Source organism: Loxodonta africana, chromosome 27 (genome assembly GCF_030014295.1).
Source record: "Loxodonta africana isolate mLoxAfr1 chromosome 27, mLoxAfr1.hap2, whole genome shotgun sequence".
Classification (NCBI taxonomy): domain Eukaryota; kingdom Metazoa; phylum Chordata; class Mammalia; order Proboscidea; family Elephantidae; genus Loxodonta; species Loxodonta africana.
The window spans coordinates 6,003,493-6,027,461 of NC_087368.1; the positions used below are offsets into that span (position 1 = coordinate 6,003,493).

At 38.8% G+C, this 23,969-nt stretch overlaps 1 long non-coding RNA gene across 2 annotated transcripts in view; it reads right to left on the reverse strand.

Moving 5' to 3' along the window:
* The window catches only part of LOC104847334 (uncharacterized), a 763,513-nt gene that overhangs the window by 672,304 nt on the left and 67,240 nt on the right, over window positions 1-23,969 (reverse strand). The gene's annotated exons all lie outside the window — the stretch shown is intronic.

Genomic DNA, 23,969 nt, shown 5'->3' on the forward strand with positions numbered 1-23,969 from the left:
TGCCGGCCTAGGGGGGATGGTTGTCAGGAGGGATCAGTCCCTGGAGAAGGACATCATGCTTGGTAAAGTAGAGGTTCATCGAAAAAGAGGAAGACCCCCAATGAGATGGACTGACACAGTGGCTGCAACAGTTGACTTAAGCATAATGATTGTGAGGATGGCGCAGGGCAGGGGAGTGTTTCCTTCTGTTGTACATAGGGTCGCTATGAGTTGGAACTGACTCGATGGCACCTAACAACAACAACAATGTTCAAGAGCAGTTTCAGAGTCTCCTCTGATATCCATTTTGGTCTTTTCTTTCTTTCCTCTCTTTTTAGTGACGTCTGGCTATCTTCGTGTATGATGTCCTTGATGTCATCCTATAACTCATCTGGTCTTCAGTCGTTAGTGTTCAATGCTTCAAATCTATTCTTGAGATGGTTCTAAATTCAAGTGGGATGTAGTCATGGTCATACTTTGGCTCTTATGGAGCTGTTTTAACTTTTTTCAGCTTCAACTTGAACTTGGATATGAGCAATTGCTGGTCTGTTCCACAGCCAGTGCCTGCCCTTGTTCTGACTAATGATATTGATCTTCTCCACCATCTCTTCTCACAGATATAGTCGATTTGATTCCTGTGTATTCCATCTGGGTGAGGTTCACATGTATAGTCGCCATGTATGTTGTTGAAAAAAACATTTGTAATGAATAAGTCATTGGTCTTGAAAATTCTATCATGCAATCTCCAGAGTTGTTTCTATCAACAAGGCCATGTATTCCAAATACTGATTTTTCTTCTTTGTCTCCAGCTTTTGCATTCCAATCACCAGTAATTATCAATGAATCTGGATTGCATCTTTTCATCAATTTCAGACTGCAGAAGTTGGTAAAAATCTTCAATTTTTCATCCTTGGCATTAGTGGTTGGTGCATAAATTTGCATCATAGTTACACTAACTGGTCTTCCTTGTAAGAGTACGGATATTATCCTATCACTGACAGCATTGTACTTTAGGACAGACCTTAAGATCTTCTTTTTGACAATGAATGAGACACCACTCCTCTTCAGTTTGTCATTCCCAGCATAGCAGACCATATGATTGTCCAATTCAAGATGACCAATACCAGTCCATTTCAAGCTCACTAATGCCTAGATATCAGTCTTTGTGTTCCATTTCATTGTTGAAGACTTTCAGTTTTCCTAGATTTATAATATGTACATTCCACGTTCCAATTATTAATGGATGTTTGCAGGTGTTTCTTCTCATCTTCAGTCGCGCCACATCAGCAATATGAAGGTCCCGAAAGCTTGACTCCATCTGAGTCATAAGGTAGACTCTACGTAGAGGAGGTGGCTCTGCCCCAGTCGTCTTTTGAGTGCCTCCCAACCTGATGGGCTCATCTTCCAGCACTATACCACACAATGTTCAGCTGCTATTCAGAAGGTTTTCACTGGCCAGTTTTTTTAAGAAGTCACTATGTCCTTCTTAACAGTCTGTCTTAGTCCGGAAGCACCACTGACACCTGTCCACCATGGGTGACCCTGCTAGTATTCCAAATACTGGTGGTAGCATAGCTTCCAGCATCACAGCAACATGAAAGCCACCACAGTAAAACAAACTGGCAAACAAGTCGCGGGAAGAATGTCTAGATAAAAACAAAAGCAAAACAAGAAAAATTTTAAATATTACTGTGCTTATTTGAAAATGTTTGTATAAAACATGGCAACGGCCTACATGACCATTCAACTTCCCTTCCAGATCTAGAATAGCTCTTTAAAGTTTTGGCCCCTAATTCTTCTAAATGTGTGGTGTTTGCTCGACCTTGCTCGCCTGCCCCCCTCTAGTGGCCATTACATAAATAACAGGTTGAAGAGCAACTCTCTTAGGGCAATGGTTGCTTTCTCTTTCATCAATATTTCATTCATTCATACAAACATCACCTACCATGTGCCAGGCTTTACACTAGATGCTAGACATAAGAAACTAACAAGATAGAACACTGCAGTCAAGGGTGGTAGACAAACAAGTGAATAGATAATTACAAGTTAGTGAAACAAGGGTCATGGAGAAGCCTACAGAGAATGCTGAGTGTACAAAGGATACTTGGGCTGGCCTTGGCATTGGGTTAGGGGGAATGAGGGGAAGTGAAGGAACTGGAGAAGCTGGGGATTCAGAAGGGAAGGTAGAGTTCCTAAATTCAAGTAGGAGCAGGAGATAAGAGAAGTCACTGGAAATTCAGGGAGCTGCCAGGATACTCGTTCAAGATGGTGGAAGTCAGAGCACAGGTTTCAAGGGAGGAGAGCAACAGGTGGGGTCAGAGAGATTGGTTGGGGCCAGATCACAAAAGGTTTTTTATGTCACACTAGAGTTTGAGCTTATATCCCCTAGGCTAGTGGTCCCCAAATTTTTTTGATCATATTCCTCATCAATAAAAATATACCTCCAATATATGAATATTTATTCATTTATACATTTTATATCTAGGCAGTGTAGTGTAATGGTTAAGAGTGTGGGCTCTGGAGCCAGGTGGAATATATTTCAAATCCTGGCTTTCCTACGTTTTAGGGGTGTGATCTTGAGCAAACAACCTCTCTTCTACCTCAGCGTCCTCATCTGTAAACTGAGGATAATAGCAGACTCACCACCTCTGAGGACTGCAGAAAGGGTCAAATTAAGTAATTCATGAGAACTTAGAACAATGGCTGGCACATGATAAATGTGATGTAAACTTGTTGCTGTCAAGTCGATTTTGACTCATAATGACACTATAGGAGAGGGTATGACTGCCCCATAGGGTTTTCAAGGAGTGGCTGGTGGATTCGAACTGCCAATCTTTTGGTGAGCAGCCGAGCTCTTAACCACCATGCCACCAGGGCTCCAAATATTATTTTATACAGCTACTATAGGGTTGCTATGAGTTGGAAGCAACTCGATGGCACTGGGTTTGGTTTTTTTGGTTTTATACTATTGAGTGCCATTATAAAAGTGGGGTTGGAATTTATACCTTTTTAGGGGCTCCACCTGCCCCAGAAAGTATGTTTTGACACAACCTCACTTCAAAATGTCAAAGAATTATTTTCTTACTCAAAAATTCTAACTCGAATTGCAGACTCCCTTCTAACCCCTCACCCTACTTAAACAGTAAATAGCCTTGGCCTCTCCTGATTGTACTTAGACCAAACTCACCTGTGCAAGTTAATTCCTGCATTTAACTCAGAGCAGTGATTTTTTTTTTTTTTTTTTAGTGAGGTGGGGCTGGGGTGGGAACTGAGAACCTCTTTTATAACACGCTTTGAGTAGTGCTGATGCTGCTGGTCCGAGTACTACACTTTCCACATTTTAAAAAGAAAATATAAATATCAAATAAACTACATTTAAAAAAATTATTATTTTTCTGGCACAACTAGATGGTGCCCGCTACCATCACCAAATACTCTGACAGGGATCACAATAGAGGCTCCCAGACAGAGCTGGAGAAAAAAGGAGAACAAAATTCTAATTCACAAAAAAAACACCGACTTACTGGTCTGACAGAGATTGGAGAAACCATGAGGACTATGGCCCCTGGACACTCTTTTAACTTAGTACTGAAGTCACTCCTGAGGTTCACCCTTCAGCCAAAGATTAGACAGGCCCATAAAACAAACAATAGTACAACATAGCTCAACCATGTATACCAGACTAAGTGGGCCCACCAGCCCAGGGCCAAGGACGAGAAGGCAGGAGGGCAGAGAAAAGCTGGAGACATGAAAAATGAGGAACCCAAGATAAAGAAGTGGAGAGTCCTGACATGTCACAGGGCTGGGAACCAATGTCACAAAACAGTATGTGTATTAATTCTTTAACGAGAAAATAATTTGCTCTGGTAAACCTTCATCTACGGCATAATAAAAATAATAATATTTTTATTTTACTTATTAGGACACAGCACATTTCTGTTATCACTAAATATATATATATATATATATGATGGCATAGTAGTTAAGATTTTGGCTGCTAACCAAAGGGTCAGCAGTTTGAATCCACCAGGGGCTCCTTGGGAACCCTATGGGGTAGTTCTACTCTGTCCTATAGGGCGCTATGAGTCAGAATCGACTCAACGGCAACACGTTTGGTTTTGTTTTGGTTTATATATATATATATGTGTGTGTGTGTGTGTGTGTATATTAACAAAGGTAAATATGGTCTTTATTAATTTTTATAGTGCTTTAAGTGAAAGTTTAAAATCAAGTCAGTCTCTCACACAAAAACTTATTAACAACCTTGCTACGTACTCCCAATTGCTCTCTCCCCCTAATGTGACAGCCTGCTCCCTCCCTCCACTCTCTCTTTTCCTGTGGATTTCGTCAGCTTCTAACCACTTCTACCCTCTCAACTCCCCTGAGGCAGGAGATGCCAACAGTCTCAAGTGTCCCCCTGATCCAAGAAGCTCACTCCTCACCAGCATCCATCTCCATCCCATTGCCCAATCCAATCCTGTCTGAAGGAGTTGGCTTTGGGAATGGATCCTGTCCTGTGCAACAGAAGGTCTGAGGGCCATGACCACTGGAGTCCTTCTAGTCTCAGATTAAGTTTGGTCTTTTACGAGGATTTGGGGTCTGCATCTCACTGCTCTCCTGCTCTCTCAGGGGTTCTCTGTTGTGTTCCCTGTCAGGACAGTCATAAATTGTAGCCAGGCACCATCTAGTTCTTCTGGTCTCAGGCTGATGTAGTCTCTGGTTTAATGAGGTCCTTGCTGTCTCTTGGGCTCATAATTACCTTGTATCCTTGGTGTTTTCCATTCTCCTTTGGTCCAGGTGGGTTGAGACCAATGATGCATCTTAGATGGCTGCTTGCTAGTGTTTAAGACCCCAGACTCCACTCTCCAAAGTGGAATGCAGATGTTTTCTTAATAGATTTTATTATGCCAATTGACTTAGATGTCCTCTGAAACCATGGTCCCCAAACCCCCACCCCTGCCTACGCTTGGCCTTCGGAGCAATTCAGTTTATTCAGCAAACTTCTTGCTTTTGGTTTAGTCCAGTTGTGCTGACCTCGCCTGTATTGTGTGCTGTCTTTCCCTTCACCTAAAGGAGTTCTTACCTATCTAATTAGTGAATACCCCTCTCCCACCCTCCATCCCCAATCTCGTAACCATCAAAGAATATTTTCTTCTCTGTTTAAACTGTTTTTTGAGTTCTTGTAATTGTGGTCTCATGCAATATTTGTCCTTTTGCAACTCACTAGTTTCACTCAGCATAATGCTTTCTAGATTCCTCCATGTTATGAAATGTTTCCACAGATTCATCACTGTTCTTTATTGATGCGTTGTATTCCATTGTGTGACTATATCATAATTTATTTATCCATTCGTCTGTTAATGGGCACCTTGGTTGCTTCCATGTTTTTGCTATTGTAAACAGAGCTGCAGTGAACATGGGTGTGCATATATCTGTTCGTGTAAAGGCTCTTATTTCTCTGGGATATATTCCAAGGAGTGGGATTGCTGGATCATATGGTAGTTCTATTTCTAGCTTTTTAAGGAAGTGCCAAATCAATTTCCAAAGTGATTTACCATTTTACATTCCCACCAGCAGTGTAAAAGTGTTCCAATCTCTCCACAACCTCTCCAACATTTCTTATTTTGTGTTTTTTGGATTAATGCCAGCCTTGTTGGAGTGAGACAGAATCTCACTGTAGTTTTGATTTGCATTTCTCTAATGGCTAATGATTGTAAGCATTTCCTTATGTGCCTGGTAGCTACCTGAATGTTTTCTTTAGCAAAGTGCCTATTCATATCTTTTGCCCGTTTCTTAATTGGGTTATTTGTCTTTTCGTAGTTGAGTTTTTGCAGTAACATGTAGATTTTAGAGATCAGGTGCTGATGGAAAATGTCATAGCTAAAAACTTTTCCCCGGTCTGTAGGTAATCTTTTTACTTTTTTGGATAAGCATAGGTGTTTGATTTTTAGGAGCTCCCAGTTATCTAGTTTTTGTTCTGTGTTGTTAGTAATGTTTTGTATACTGTTCATGCCATGTATCAGGGCTCCTAACATTGTCCCTATTTTTTCTTCCATGATCTTCACAGTTTTATATTTAGGTCTTTGATCCATTTTGAGTTCATTTTTGTGCATGGTGTGAGGTATGGGCCTTGTTATTTTTTTGCAGATGGATATTCAGTTATGCCAGCACCATTTGTTAAAAAGACTGTTTTTTCCCCATTTAACTAATTTGGGGCCTTTGCAAATATCAACTGCTCATATGTGGATGGATTTATGTCTGGATTCTCAATTCTCTTACATTGGCCTATGTACCTGTTATTGTACCAGTACCTGGCTGTTTTGACTACTGTGGCAGTATAATAGGTTAAAAAATCAGGTAGAATGAGGCCTCCCACTTTCTTCTTCTTTTTCGGTAATGCTTTACTGATCTGGAATCTCTTTTGGTTCTATATGAAGCTGGTGAGATGTTTCTCCATCTCATTAAAAACCGTCATTGGAATTTGGATCAGAATTGCATTAAATCTATAGATCACTTTTGGTAGAATAGACATTTTTATAATGTTAAGTCTTCCTATCCATGAGCAAGGTATGTTTTTCCACTTATGTAGGTCTCTTGGTTTCTTGCAGAAGTGTATTGTAGTTTTCTTTGTATAAGACTTTTATATCTCTGATAAAATTTATTCCTAAGTATTTTACCTTCTTGAGGGCTAATGTAAATGGTATTGATTTGGTGATTTCCTCTTCGATGGTCGTTTTGTTGTTGTAGAGGAATCCAACTGATTTTTGTATGTTTCTCTTGTATCCTAATACTCTGCAGAACTCTTCTATTAGTTTCTGTAGTTTTCTTGAGGATTCCTTAGAGTTTTCTGTTTAAGATCACGTCATCTGCAAATAGAGATACTTTGACTTCTTCCTTGCCATTCTGGATGCCCTTTATTTCTTTATCTAGCCTAATTGCTCTGGCTAGGACCTCCAGCTGAATGTTGAATAAGAGTGGTAATAAAGTGCATCCTTGTCTTGTTCCCAATCTCAAGGGGAACGCTTTCCAGCAATCTCCATTTAAGATGATGTTGGCTCTTGCTTTGTATAAATGCCCCTTCTGTTTATTATTATTATGTTGAGGAATTTTCCTTCTATTCCTATTTTGCTGAGAGTTTTTATCATGAATGGGTGTTGAACTTTGTCAAATGCGTTTTCTGCATCAATTGATAAGATCATGTGTTTCTTGTCTTTTGTTTTATTTATATGATGGAATACATTAATTGTTTTTCTAATGTTGAACCATCCCTGCATACCTGGTATGAATCCCACTTGGTCATGGTGAATTGTTTTTTTGATATGTTGTTGAATTCTATTGGCTAGAATTTTGTTGAGGATTTTTGCATCTCATTTCATGAGGGATATAGGTCTGTAATTTTCTTTGTTTGTGGTGTCTTTACCTGGTTTTGGTATCAGGGCTATGCTGGCTTCATAGAATGAGTTTGGTAGTATTCCATCCTTTTCTATGCTCTGAAATACCTTTAGTAGTAGTGGTGTTAACTCTTCTCTGAAAGTTTGGTAGAACACTGCAGTGAAGCCGTCCAGACCAGGGCTTTTTTTTAGTTGGGAGTTTTTTGATTACCTTTTCAATCTCTTCCTTTGTTATGGGTCTATTTAGTTGTTCTATCTCTGTTTGTGTTAGTTTAGGTAGGTAGTGTGTTTCTAGGAATTCATGCATTTCTTCTGGGTTTTCAAATTCGTTAGAGTACAGTTTTTCATAGTAATCTGATATGATTCTTTTCATTTCAGTTGGGTCTGTTGTAATATCACCCACCTCATTTCTTATTTGGGTTATTTGCTTCCTCTCCTGTTTTTCTTTTGTCACTTTGGCCAACGGTTTATCAATTTTGTTGATTTTTTCAAAGAACCAACTTTTGGTCTTATTAGTTCTTTCAACTGCTTTCTGTTTTCTAGTTCATTTAGTTCTGCTCTGATTTTTATTATTTGTTTTCTTCTGGTGCCTGAGGGTTTCCTTTGTTCCTCTCTTTCTGTTTGTTCAAATTGTAGGGATAATTCTTTCATTTTGGCCTTTTCTTCTTTTTGTATGTGTGCATTTATTGATATTAATTGATCTCTGAGCACTGCTTTTGCTGTGTCCCAAAGGCTCTGATAGGAAGTGTTTTCATTCTCATTGGATTCTTTGAATTTCTTTATTCCATTCTTAATGTATCTATAATCCAGTCTTTTTGGAGCAGGGTATTGTTCAGTTTCCAAGTGTTTGATTTCTTTTCCTGTGATTGATTTCCACTTTTATGGCTTATGGTCAGAGAAGATGCTTTGTAATATTTCAATGTTTTGGATTCTGCTAAGGTTTCCTTTATGACCTAATATGTGGTCTATTCTAGAGAATGTTCCATGTGCACTAGAAAAGAAAGTATACTTGGTTGCTGTTGAGTGGAGTGTTCTGTATATGTCTATGAGGTCAAGGTGGTTGATTATGGCATTTAGATCTTCCACATCTTTATTGAGCTTCTTTCTCGATGTTCTGTCCTTCACCAAAAGTGGTGTGTTGAAGTCTCCTACTATTATTGTGGAGCTGTCTATCTCACTTCTCAATGCTGATAGAGTTTGTTTTATGTATCTCGCAGCCCTGTCATTGGGTGCATAAATATTTAATATGGCTATATCTTCTTGGTGTATTGTCCCTTTAATCATTATATAGTGTCCTTCCTTATCCTTTATGATGGATTGCTCTTTAAAGTCTATCTTATCAGAAATTAATATTACCACTCCTAATATGCTCAATTTTTTGACAACATTAGTTTAGGTCTAAATTCAGATTATTCCAGTGCTTGGTTTTGAAATAATTGAAAAAGAACTTCAGCAACATACACAGATATCACATGGAAAAAGTGCTTTATGGGCTTTGCTTAACAGTTTGTGACACTCATTTTTCAGCCTTATCTGCCAGTTATGGGAAGCTCTTAGTTGAAATTCAGCTAACGATTTCCTTTTTTCCTAATGTCAATCAGTTATTCTTGCAAAATAATTGGAAGGTTCTACATTTTCATATTGCTAACAAATTAGCTTATTTTAACTTTTTATGAGGTTGGAATACCCTGTTTCTAAGTGTTCCAAGCCTATAAAAGATTTCCATAGGCGGTGCACCTACAGAACATTCTGCCTAAAATCACATAACACTAGAGACATTTTCACTATCCGTTGTCAGTGTAATCTCTCCAAAGTATGAGTTTAATTTTTTTTTTTTATTGGGCTTTAGGTGAAAGTTTACAGCTCAAGTTAGTTTCTTATACAAAAATTTATAAACACATTTTTATGTGACCCTAGTTGCTCTCTCTATAGTGACAGCACACTCTTCCTTTCCACCCCAGATTTCCTGTGTCCATTCAACCAGCTCCTGTCCCTTTCTGCCTTATGTCACCTCTGGACAGCATGAGTTTATTTTGAAAAGCTGTTAGAATTTCTCTCTGTGTCTTTCTCATTTTGTTAGAACATAACCTTTGCCATAGGTGCGTTACCGACATCATTTTCATCATGGAAAAGATTAGCAAGTTTGGAACATTATTTATTAAAATAAAATAACATCTTTAAATTTGGTAACTCTTTTAAGTACATTGCCACAGGAAAACTGCTTTTTCCCCCCAGGTTCGTAATTTATTTTAAAATTGAGTAACACATGATGAGTTGACATTAGCTTCTCCAGGCATGAGAACGTAGTAGTTGAGGTTCAGACAGCTTAGAATATGTTGCTTTCACAGTTGAAGTTTTTTCAGACCTGAAGTTTAAGAATAGGACAAGCAAAGCAATGCCCAGCATATGGCCAGTACACAATTCATTTTACTGGTGAGAGTATAAGACTTGAAATATTTTTTTAGTGCCAGTGAACTGAAATTGCGCATCAGTTTCTGGAGCCGCCATGATTTTCAATCTTGTCAAAGCCACGAATTCCACAGCCTGCGTCCTTCAACATATGCAGCCACCCTCGGCCCCAGAGAAACCCTTTTAACCTCATGTTTTGTGGAACACATTTTCTTTCTCACCCATTTATTCTACTTCTAGGTAAAAAAGTAGGGAGGTCTAATTGGCATTTCTCCCCTTTTGTTAAAATACACATAAAACAAAAAGCCCCATCGATGATACGCACACAGTTCATTACAGATAATAGAAAATATACACATCGTTCCGATTAGAGTGACTTTGACCCAGCTGTGTGCTGCTAAATATTTAATAACAAGCTCTTTGAAAACAAAAAAAAGGTATTGATTTGCAGTGCCTACTAATTCTTATGGTGTAAATACTCCCACCACGGCAAATTTCAAGCTACCAACGTGATGTCATGATCACAGAGTTGGGGAGAGATGCACAGCAGCACAGCAATACAGCCCATATCCATCATCAAGATACAATAGATGGAAGTAATCTCAAGAGGAAACGTAACAGTAAAATGCAGTAAATCATAACTGGAAGCGATGCATTTTGAGGGCTGATTAACCTTTGCTTTTAATATAATTTATTAAATTATAAGTTTACGTATGTGATTTTTTAATAATGTCTGTTTATCAAGGAGTCCCTGGGTAGTGCAAACTGTTAAGAAACTCAACTCCTAACCAAAAGGTTAGAGGTTCCAGTCTACCCAGAGGTGCCTCTCAAGAAAGGCCTGGCAATCTACTTCCAAAATGTCAGCGACTGAAAACCCTGTGGAGCACAGTTCTGCTCTGACACACATGGGGTCACCATGAGTTGGAGTCAACCTGGCTGGCCACTGGTTACTGGTATTTATCAACAGACTCACGAAATTCCTGAAAAGTTAATAATATGCTCTTGAGAGCCAGTATAAGCCAACTCCAGCAGCACTTTGATCTTACCATGCTAAAGGAACAAGGCCTTGGGGAGGACCTTGAGTTAAAGCTCTTTTCCATTCACTTAACACTGATGAGCACCATACACAATAGCTTCTTCCTGATTCTTGGTTTTTCCTCTTACCGGGCCGAGCCAGGGCAGTGATGATGGAAGACAGTAGTCCCGTCACAAATTTTTTTTATATATATCCTTTTGGATTTTTTTCACGTATTTGTAGGCATGAGTCTAAACAAAAACATGTGTCTAAACAAAAACCAACCCAAACCCGTTGCTGTCAAGACAATCCGACTCATAGCAATCCTACAGGATAGAGTAGAACTGCCTCATAGAGTTTCCAAGGAGTGCCTGGTGGATTTGAACTGCCAGCCTTTTGGTTAGCAGCTGTAGCACTTAACCATTAGGCCACCAGCGTTTCCATATGTGTCTAAGTGTAAGTATATACATGACTGTGTAATAAATGATATGAGACATCAAGAATTTTTGAAAAATTGAAGATATTGGGAAAGAACCAGACTGAGCTTGGACCAAACCAATCTAAATGGACTGTATTGGTGTTGCACACTTTGTGGTTTTTAGGGCTGGATGATTTAAATGCCCTGGAGTTAGCCTATTGTGTGATTATCTGTATAGATAATAGGTGAGACTGCAATTAAAGACCTGGGACTTGCATCCTTGTGTGCTGTGCTAGCATTACAGTAGAGTTTCAGTTTCTGCATGCAAAATTACTGGATCCAACTTCTAGGTTTATTCATTTATTTAGTTAATCGGTTGGCAACTTGCCCTCCAAAAATGGTTCACTGTTTATGTTCTCGTCAACAGTACATGAAAGTCCCTATTTTTTCACATCTACAACAACACTCGGTAATATCCTAAACATTGTTTTTAAAACCTTTGCCAAACTTGGCAAGTGAAAAATATTGTGATATATGCATTCTTTAATTATGAGGGAGGTTGAAAATCATTTCATATCTTTGTTGGTGACTTGTATTTCTTTTTTTGAAAAGGGCTTGTTCATACTCTTTTATATTGGCTTGTTTATCTTTTTATTGATTTGAAAGAGCTCTTTACACTTCTAGAATGTTAATCCTTTGTCTCTTATATATAGCAACCCCTCCTCCTCCAGTTTGGTATTTGCATTTTAATTTTGTTTTGTTTTTGTTGTTGTCATTTGCCATACAAGAATTTACATTTATGGAGTTAAATATGTGAATATTTTCTATTACAGTTTTTCTGCATTTGTCTCAAATTATAAAAATATTCACCTATGTTTTCTTCTATTATTCTCATTGTTTAACTTTTTAATTTGTCTTTAATCCACCTATTTATTTTTAATAAGTGTGAAGTAGAGATTTAATTTTATTTTTTCTTAAAATATCAACTAATTATCCTAAGACTATTCTTCTATTTTATTAATTCATACTATCCCTATTTCTTTGAGACTTACTTTTATAATATGGTAAAACCAAAAAAAAAAAAAACCCAAACCTGTTGCCACTGAGTCAATTCCGACACATAGCGACTCTGTAAGACAGGGTAGAGCTGCCCCATATAAGGAGCACCTGGTAGATTCGAACCGCCAACCTTTTGGTTAACAGCTATAGTTCCTAACCGCTATGCCACCAGGGTTTCCTATAATATGATAAGTTTATATAAATAGGTAAAGACATAGACTTGTTATTCTGTTCTATTGACCTGTCTTTTTATCCCTTCGCTAGTATCACAACCTTCTAGAGACATTTTATAGCACAATTCATCACCCACTACCTTTGTTTGTCGTATTTCTTTTTGCTATTCTCATTTGTTTACTCAACCAAATAGCTTTAGAATCACTTAGTCAACTGCCTTTGAAAATATGTAAAAGTATTCAGACATTGCAATATGGGACTGGTATAGGAATATACAAATAGACTAATTGAATAGAATAGGAAGTCTAGAGCTAGATCCAAGTTATATATGGGTACTTGGCATGTGGGGAGGGGAACATTTCAAATCAGTAGGAAAAGGACAGGTTATTCGATAAAAAAAATAATAATAATAAGCAATCTTAAAACAGTCAGTTATAAATTTGGAAGAAAATGTAAGCTCTCAATCTCACACCATAATAACCTCACACAAGTGAATTAAATGCAAAAGAAGAAAATATAGAATGATGCATTTAAGGTTGTGGGTTGTGGAGGAATTTCTCAGTATGATGCAAATCAGAGGCCGTAAGAGGAAAATTTGACAGATTCTCTTACATAAAGTTAAAAGCTTTGTCATATCAACAGCAACCAAAAAAGAGAGAGAGAAAAAAACAGATCAGGTGAAAATAGCTGCAATATACTTAATAGGCCAAGGGTAAGATATATTATGGAGTTTCTACAAATTAATTAAAAAAAAAAAAACTTTTAAAATGATCAATGGCTATAGATAGTCAAGTCATGAAAGAAAAAACACAAAATGGCCACAAAAACTATGAAAAGAAGCTCCATTCTGCTAGTGATCAAGAAAATGGGCAACTAAACACCAACAGGAAGCAGTATTTGCAAAATTTTAAAAAGATTGATAGTACCCAGTGTTGAAAAGAGTATGAGAAAATGGTCTTTCTTGAGGAAATGTAAATAGGTGCAAGATTTTTGGAGACTTACCTGATGGCATCTACAAAATGTTAACTGTTTACACCCTATGACCCAGCAAGAATACTCTTAGGAATTGATCAGAAATGCTAGTGTAAGTGTGTAAAGATATATGTATAACAATGTTTATTTTAGCAAAGGCACGGGAAACAACCCAAATATCCATTAATAGGGAGATGGATAAATGGATTATGGGGCAACCCTCCTTCAAATATCTGCCCTGGTTAAAAGGAACTGGATAGTTGTGTATTAATAGCTTGGAAAGATGTCCAAGATGTATTGATAAGTGAAAAAAAATTGCAGCACGGTATGAAAAAAATGATCCATTTATATAAAACAAAACAAATGTGTGTCTGTGCATGGGTGTGAGTGTAATCCAAATTATAAATAGGGATTACTTCTGAAGGAAATAATTTATGACATATTTCTGATTTTTTTACATAATGAGCTTTTGAAACTAAATGTTTTTCTTAAAACAACAATTTGGCAAGTTCTGATAAAAATGTTAATAATTTGTTCGGAATTTACACTACATTTCTAGACTGGTTTGAGAATAATTGACATCTTTTCAATAGTGACTTTTAAACCACAAATATAGAGTTTCTCTCCACTTATTCAGGCCTTCTCTGTCTCTCAATAAAGTTTGAATTTTCCTTATTCTGGTCCTTTTTAAATTGGCTACTTGGTAATACATAGTTCCAGTTGCCGCAGTAAGTAGGGAAACCCTGGAGGCATAGTAGCTAAGTGCTATGGCTGCTAACCAAAGGGTTGGCTGTTCAAATCCACCAGGCTCTCCATTGAAACTCTATGGGGCAGTTCTACTCTGTTCTATAGGGTCGCTACGAGTCAGAATCGACTCGACAACGAATTTTTTGGTTTTTTTTTTTTTATGGTAAGTAGAATTTTTTTTCCCATTATATTTTCAAATTGTCTATTGATATGATGGAAGCCCTGGTGGCATATTGGTTACATGCTACGGCTGCTAACCAAAGGGTTGGCAGTTCGAATCCATCAGGTGCCCCTTGGAAACTCTACGGGGCAGTTCTACTCTGTCCTATAGGGTCGCCATGAGTTGGAATCGACTCGACAGCACTGGGTTTGGTTGGTTTTGGGTTTATTGATATGATAAATAAAAGCTGTTGCTTTTTATATATTACGTAAGGGGACTGCTTATTGAAAGATATCCTTTGGCTTTTAAACAGTGGGTAGCAGGGAAATTACGTTGAGTAGGCTCCAGAATCAGGTTACACAGATTGGAATCCTGGCTCTACCACTCACCACTCACCTCCTACTTAACCTTTCTGGAACTTAGTTTCCACATCCGTAAAATAGAAGAAATGATAAATGTACCCATAGGGTTCTTGTGCCCCCATGTGTCTGTCAGTTTGTCATACTGTGGGGGCTTGTGTGTTGCTGTGATGCTGGAAGCTATGCCACTGGCATTCAAATACCAGCAGGGCCACCCATGGTTGACAGGGTTCAACAGAGCTTCCAGATTAAGATAGATTAAGAAGAAGGACCTCTCAGTCTACTTCTGAAAAGAATTAGCCAGGGAAAACCTTATGAATAACAGAGGAACATTGTTTGCTATAGTGTCAGAAGATGAGCCCTTCATGTTAGAAGGCACTCAAAATACAACTGGGGAAGAGCTGCCTTCTCAAAGTAGAGCCAACGTGAATGCAGTCAAATTTTCAGGACCTTCATTTGCTGATGCGGCACAGCTCAAAGTGAGAAGAAACAGCTGCAAACCTCCATTAATAATTGGAATGTGGAATGTACAAAGCATGAATCTAGGAAAACTGAAAATAGTCAAAAATGAAATGGAATGCATAAAGATCAATATCCTAGGCATTGATGACGTAAAGTGAAGTGGCATCGGTCATTTTGAATCAGACAGTCATGTGGTCTACTACCCCAGGAATGACAACTGGAAGAGGAATTGCATTGCATTCATCATCAAAAAGAGCATTTCAAGAAGGCGGGGCCAAGATGGCTGACTAGGTAGAAGCTACCTCTGATCCCTCTTGCAACAAAGACTTAGAAAAACAAGTGAATCGATCACATACATGACAATATACGAACCCTGACCATCAAACACAGATCTAAAGAGTTGACCTGAGTGACAGGGGAGGGAAAAGCTGTGCCCTGAAGAAGCAACCACTTCTGGAACACAGCCTTGAGCCCTTGTGGTTCCCTCGTGCGGAGTGGCGGGACTGACTGCGGCTTGCTGAGGCGGGACAAGCAAGGGACACAGCCCTAACCCCCAGCCCCCTGGGGTAACCTCAGTAGAGACTCAGTCAGCACAAGCAGGTTGCGCACTGATGCGGCTAATGAGAGAACGAGCAACCATGGGGAAGGAGGAACTGTTTTCGGAGCCTGGAGCCAGTGCCCCAGCCAGAAAACCTTGGTGCCAGGCTTTGGACTGGGCGCAGGGGAGCTGAGCATGGCTTCCTGAGACAGCACAAGGACTTCCTCCTGAAGTGACTTTGGGGAAAGCCCAGTCAGCTCATGCAGGCAGAGCAATGGCACGGCTGACAGGAGGAGAAGTCACCAAGAGGCAGTGACTGGTTTTAGAGCCTGGAATGCAGTGTCCCAGCCGGGGAACCTCAGCGCTGGGCTTTGGACTGGGAGCAGAGGAGCTGACCATGGCTTCTGAGACAGCACAAGCACAGGACGAGGACCTGACCCTTGGGGGCAATCTCGACCCAGCCAGTGCACACAAGCTACATGCCCCTTGGGAATCTCAGATAAAACAGTCATCACCAAGCAAGATAAGTAACTTTGTCTATATTGCTGCTTGCTACTCTCTCCTATCTATCTGATCTCTCCCCTCCCTGCCCCAGGCAGCTTCGTTAACATTGGAATTTTCTGGGCCAGAGAGGGAAGTGCTTTGTGGGTTTTTTTGTTTTTTTCTGTTCCTAACCCATTCTCCTGGCCTGAGAGAAGAAGCTACTAAAAACCCAGGGATGAAAAATCCTTCCCTGACTTCTAAACTGGAGTAACAATACAGAACCAGCTCCAGCCAAGCATATGAGATCCACAGTCTTGGGCTTTCATCCCTACAGGGAACAAGGTGGCTATTATAATGCAAAGGCAATTCTGATAGAGATCTGACTGTAATTGTTTTACAGGATCATTGAAAAGACAAGTTTTCCAGGTCTGATATCTCTACCTATTAAACAGAGCCCTCACTGATCCACAAAGGGGGAACTGAGGGCTGAAGCTCCACCCAAACCACCTAGCCACCTGCCAAAGAGGTCTGAGGATACTGACACCTACCAATCTTTAGAGGTACATGCATTGGGTACCTAAGGTACAGCTGCAGAGCCCACCCACCAAAGTGCTTTAGGAATAGACACACCTACCTCACTGGCATGGGGGGGTGGGGTGGGGGAAGGCTATCAGCATCCTGCCCCCCCTGGAGTGTGACCCCCTGCCGCTACTAGAATCTGGTGTACACAACTATCACCACTACTCCTGTAAGTTAATAGGTGACAGTCTACACCACACACTTGGTGACCCAAAATCAGAACACCTAAGCTGATTCTATTCAAGAATAGTGAATGGACTCTTAGGCTTATGTATATGGTAACAGCCCAAACCAGCTGGTAATACGACGTAAGTGATTCAAAGGCTACAACAATCAAGACAGGACAATCTAGTAGCCCATCTGCATATATTGAAAGAAAACAAAACAAGATAAGACTCAGTGAGCAAATATAAAATAAATCATTATAATATCTTACAGATGGCTCGGAGACAGCAGTCGATATCAAACCACAGAAAGAACCAGACCATGATTGCTTCTACAAACCCCCAAATTAAAGAATCAAAATCTTTCCCAAATGAAGATACAATCCCGAAATTGCCAGATGCAGAATATAAAAAACTGATATACAGATGCTTCAAGATATCAGGGATGACCTCAGAAATGAAATAAGGCAATCTACAGAAAAAGCCAAGGAACACACTGATAAAGCAGATGAAGAAATCGAAAAGATTATTCAAGAACATAGTGGAAAAATTAATAAGCTACAAGAATCGATAGGGAGACAGCATTCAGAAATCCAAAAGATTAACAGTAAAATTACAGAATTACACAACTCATTAGGAAGTCAGAGGAGCAGAATCGAGGAATTGGAATGCAGAGTGGGGGAGTTGGAGAATAAGACAATTGACACCAATATAGTTGAAGAAAAATCTGATAAAAGGATTAAAAAAAATGAAGAAAACCTAAGAATCACCTGGGACTCTATCAAGAAGAATAACTTACGTGTGATTGGAGTTCCAGAACAGGGAGGGATAACAGAAAATACAGAGAGAATAGTTGAAGATTTGTTGGCAGAAAACTTCCCTGGCATCATGAAAGATGAAAGGATATCTATCCAAGATGCTCATGGAACCCCATATAAGATTGATCCAAAAAGAAAGTCACCAAGGCATATTATCATCAAACTTAACAAAACCAAACATAAAGAGAAAATTGTAAAAGCAGCCAGGGATAAAAGTCTCCTACAAAGGAGAATCCATAAGAATAAGTTCACACTACTCAGCAGAAACCATGCAGTCAAGAAGGCAATGGGATGACATATACAGAGCACTGAAGGAGAAAAACTGCCAGCCAAGGATCATATATCCAGCAAAACTCTCTCTCAAATATGAAGGTGAAATTAAAACATTTACAGATAAAAACAAGCTTAGAGAATTTGCAAAAACCAAACCAACGCTACAAGAATTACTAAAGGAAATTGTTTGGTCAGAAAATCAATAATATCAGATACCAACACAACACAAGGTTACAGAACAGAACATCCTGATATCAACTCAAATAGGGAAATCATAAAAACAAATTAAGATGAATTTTAAAAAGAAAAAATGCTCAAAACAGGGAATCATTGAAGTCATTATGTAAAAGATCACAATAATCAAAAAGAGGGACTAAATAAAGGAGGCATAGATCTTCCATATGGAGAGGAAAGCAAGGCAATATACGATGACACAAGTTAGGTTTTTAGTTGTGAAAAGGGGTAAATATTAAGTTAACCACAAAGAGGTCTAACAATTCCATAATTCAAAATAAAAACCAAGAAAAACATAACAACTCAGCAAACATAAATTCAACTACTATGAAAATGAGGAACACACAATTTACAAAGAAAAATGTCTCAGCACAAAAAAGTAAGTGGAAAATTAAATTGCCCACAATACACACAAAAAGGCATCAAAATGACAGCACTAAACTTTTACTTATCTATAATTACACTGAATGTAAATGGACTAAATACACCAATAAAGAGACAGAGAGTCTCAGACTGGATAAAGAAACACGATCTGTCTCTATGCTGCCTACAAGAGACACACCTTAGACTTAGAGACACAAACAAGCTAAAACTCAAAGGATGGAAAAAAATATATCAAGCAAACAACAAGCAAAAAAGAGCAGGAGTAGCAATATTAATTTCTCATGAAATAGACTTTAAAGTTAAATCCATCACAAAGGACAAAGAAGGACACTACATAATGATAAAAGGGACAATTGACCAGGAAGATATAACCATATTAAATATTTATGCACCCAATGACAGGGCTGCAGTATACATAAAACAAACTTTAACAGAACTGAAAAGTGAGATAGACGTCTCCACAATTATAGTAGGAGACTTTAACACACCACTTTCAGAGAAGGATAGGACTTCCAGTAAGAAGCTCAAAAGAGACACGGAAGACCTAATTGCTACAGTCAACCAACTTGACCTCATAGACTTATACAAAACACTCCACCCAACAACTGCAAAGCATACTTTTTTTTTTTCTAGTGCACATGGAACATTCTCTAAAATAGATCACATATTGGTCATAAAACAAACCGTTGCAGAATCCAAAACATCAAAAGATTACAAAGCATCTTCTCAGACCACAAGGCCATAAAAGTGGAAATCAATAACAGAAAAATCAGGGAAAAGAAATCAAATACTTGGAAACTGAACAATACCCTGCTCAAAAAAGACTGGGTTATAGAAGACATTAAGGAGGAAATAAAGAAATTCACAGAATGGAACAAGAATGAAAACACTTCCTATCAAAACCTCTGGGACACAGCAAAAGCAGTGCTCAGAGGCCAATTTATATCAATAAATGCACATATACATAAAGAAGAAAGAGCCCAAATCAGAGAACTGTCCCTACAACTTGAACAAATAGAAAGTGAGCAACAAAAGAATCCATCAGGCACCAGAAGAAAACAAATAATAAAAATTAGAGCTGAACTAAATGAATTAGAGAACAGAAAAACAATTGAAAGAATCAACAAAGTCAAGAGCTGGTTCTCTGAAAAAAAATTAATGAAACTGATAAACCATTGGCCAGGCAGACTAAAAAAATACGGGAAAGGAAACCAATAACCCGAATAAGAAATGAGATGGACCATATCACAACAGACCCAACTGAAATTAAAAGAATGATATCAGATTATTACGAAAAATTGTACTCTAACAAATTTGCAAACCTAGAAGAAATAGATGAATTCCTGGAAAAACACTACCGACCTAAACTAACACAAACAGAGGTAGAACAACTAAATAGACACATAACAAAAAAAAGAGATTGAAAAGCTAATCAAAAAACTCCCAACAAAAAAAAGCCCTGGCCTGGACGGCTTCACTGCAGAGTGCTACCAAACTTTCAGAGAAGAGATAACACCACAACTACTAAGGGTATTTCAAAGCATAGAAAAGGATGAAATACTCTCAAACTCATTCTATGAAGCCAGCATATCCCTGATACCAAAACCAGGTAAAGACATCACAAAAAAAGAAAATTACCGACCTATACCCCTCATGAACACAGATGCAAAAATCCACAACAAAATTCTAGCCAATAGAATTCAACAACATATCAAAAAAATAATCCACCACGATCAAGTGGGATTTATACCAGGTATGCAAGGTTGGTTCAATATTAGAAAAACCTTCAATGTGATCCACCAAATAAATAAAACAAAGGCCAAAAACCACATGCTTTTATGAATTGATGCAGAAAAGGTATTTGAAAACGTCCAACACCCATTCATGATAAAAACTCTCAGCAAAATACGAATTGAAGGAAAATTCCTCAACATAATAAAGGGCATCTATACAAAGCCAACAGCCAACATCATTCTAAATGGAGAGAGCCTGAAAGCAGTTCCCTTGAGAAAAGGGAACCAGACAAGGATGCCCTTTATCACCACTCTTATTCAACATTGTGCTAGAGGTCCTAGCCAGAGCAATTAGGCTAGATCAAGAAATAAAGGGCATCCAGAATGGCAAGGAAGAAGTAAAATTATCTCTATTTGCTGATGACATGATCTTATACACAGAAAACCCTAAGGAATCCTCCAGAAAACTACTGAAACATAGAAGAGTTCGGCAGAGTTTCAGGTTACAAGATAAACATACAAAAATCACTTGGATTCCTCCACATCAACAAAAAGAACATCGAAGAGGAAATCACCAAATCAATACCATTCACAGTCGCCCCCAAGAAGATAAAATACTTAGGAATAAATCTTACCAAAGTGGTAAAAGACCTATACAAGGAAAACTACAAAGTACTAGTACAAGAAACTAAAAAGGGACCTACATAAGTGGAAAAATATTCCTTGCTCATGGATAGGAAGATTTAACATAGTAAAAATGTCTATTCTACCAAAAGCCATCTATACATAATATGCACTTCCGATCCAAATTCCAATGTCATTTTTTAATGTGATGGAGAAACAAATCACCAACTTCATATGGAAGGGAAAGGAGCCCTGGATAAGTAAAGCACTACTGAAAAAGAAGAAGAAAGTGGTAGACCTCACTCTACCTGATTTCAGAACCTATTATACAGCCACAGTAGTCAAAACAGCCTGGTACTGGTACAACAACAGGCACATAGACCAATGGAACAGAATTGAGAACCCAGATATAAATCCATCCACATATGAGCAGCTGATATTTGACAAAGGCCCAGTGTCAGTTAATTGGGGAAAAGAGAGTCTTTTTAACAAATGGTGCTGGCATAACTGGATATCCATCTGCAAAAAAATGAAACAGGGCCCATACGTCACACCAAGCACAAAAACTAACTCCAAGTGGACCGAAGACCTAAACATAAAGACTAAAACGATAAAGATCATGGAAGAAAAAATAGGGACAACGTTAGGAGCCCTAATACAAGGCATAAACAGAATACAAAACATTACTAAAAATGACAAAGAGAAACCAGATAACTAGGAGCTCCTAAAAATCAAACACGTATGCTCATCTAAAGACTTAACCAAAAGAGTAAAAAGACCGCCTACAGATTGGGAAAATATTTTCAGCAATGACATCTCCCACCAGCGCCTGATCTCTAAAATCTATATGATTCTGTTAAAACTCAACCACAAAAAGACAAACAACCCAATCAAAAAGTGGGCAAAGGATATGAACACGCACTTCACTAAAGATGATATTCAGGCAGCTAACAGATACATGAGAAAATGCTCTCGAGCATTAGCCATTAGAGAAATGCAAATTCAAACTACGATGAGATTCCATCTCGCTCCAACAAGGCTGGCATTAATCCAAAAAACACAAAATAATAAATGTTGGAGAGGCTGCAGAGAGATTGGAACTCTTATGCATTGCTGGTGGGAACGTAAAATGGTACAACCACTTTGGAAATGTATCTGGCGGTTCCTTAAAAAGTTGGAAATAGAAATACCATACAACGCAGAAATCCCACCCCTTGGAATATATCTTAGAGAAATAAGATCCTTTACACGAACAGATATATGCACACCCATGTTTATTGCAGCACTGTTTACAACAGCAAAAAGCTGGAAGCAACCAAGGTGTCCATCAACAGATGAATGGATAAATAAATTATGGTATATTCACAGAATGGAATACTACACATCGATAAAGAACAGTGAGGAATCTGTGAAACATTTCATAACATGGAGGAACATGGAAGGCATTATGCTGAGTGAAATTAGTCAGATGCAAAAGGACAAATATCGTATAACACCAGTATTGTAAGATCTTGAGAAATAGTTTAAACCGAGAAGAAGACATTCTTTTGTGGTTATGAGAGGGGGGAGGGAGGGAAGGAGGGTGGCAGAGGGTTATTTACTGATTAGACAGTAGATAAGAACTACTTTAGATGAAGGGAAAGACAATACTCAACACAGGGAAGATCAGCTCAACTGGACTGCATCAAAAACAAAGAAGTTTCTGGGATAAATTGAATGCTTCGAAGGTCAGCGGAACAAGGGTGAGGGTTTGGGGACTGTGGCTTCAGGAGACATCTAAGTCAATTGGCAAAATAAATTCTATTAAGAAAACATTCTGCATCCCACTTTGAAGTGTGGCATCTGGGGTCTTAAATGCTAACAAGCAGCCATCTAAGATGCATCAATTGGTCTCAACCCCCCTGGACCAAAGGAGAATGAAGAACACCAAGGTCACAAGATAATTATGAGCCCAAGAGACAGAAAGGGCCACATGAACCAGAGACCTACATCATCCTGAGACCAGAAGAACTACATGGTGCCCGGCCACAACCAATGGGTGCCCTGACAGGGAGCACAACAGAGAATCCCTGAGGGAGCAGGAGAACAGTGGGATGCGGACCCCAAATTCTCATAAAAACACCATACTTAATGGTCTGACTGAGACTAGGGGAATCCCAGCGGTCATGGTCCCCAAACCTTTTGTTGGCCCAGGATAGGAACCATTCCTGAAGACAATTCGTCAGACATGGAAGGGACTGGACAATGGGTTGGAGAGAGATGCTGATGAAGAGTGAGCTACTTGTATCAGGTGGACACTTGAGACTGTGTTGGCATCTCCTGCCTGGAGGGGAGATGGGAGGGTAGAGAGGGTTAGAAACTGGCAAAACGGTCAAGAAAGGAGAGACTGGAAGGAAGGAGTGGGATGACTCATTAGGGGGAGAGTAAGCGGGAGTATGGAGTAAGGTGTATGTAAGCTTATATGTGAGAGACTGACTTGGTTTGTAAACTTTCACTTAAAGCACAATAAAAATTATTTTAAAAAAAGAACATTTCAAGGTATATCTTGAAGTACAACATTGTCAGTGATAGGATAATATCCATATGCCTACATGAAAGACCAGTTAATACAACTGTTATTAAAATTCCCGAACGAACCACTAAGGCCAAAGGTGAAGAAATTGAAGATTTTTACCAACTTCTGCAGTCTGAAATTGATGGAACATGCATTCGGGGTGCACTGATAATTACTGGTGATTGGAATGCAAAAGTTGGAAATGAAGAAGGATTTGGTAGGTGGAAAATATGGCCTTGGTGACAGAAATGATGCTGGAGGTCCCATGATTCAATTTTGCAAGACCGATGACTTCCTCATTGCAAATACTTTTTTTCACCAACATAAGTGGTGGCTATACATATGGACCTCACCAGATGGAACACAAGGGAATCAGATTGACTACATTTGTGCAAAGAGACGACAGAAAAGCTCAATATCATCAGTCAGAAAAAGGCCAG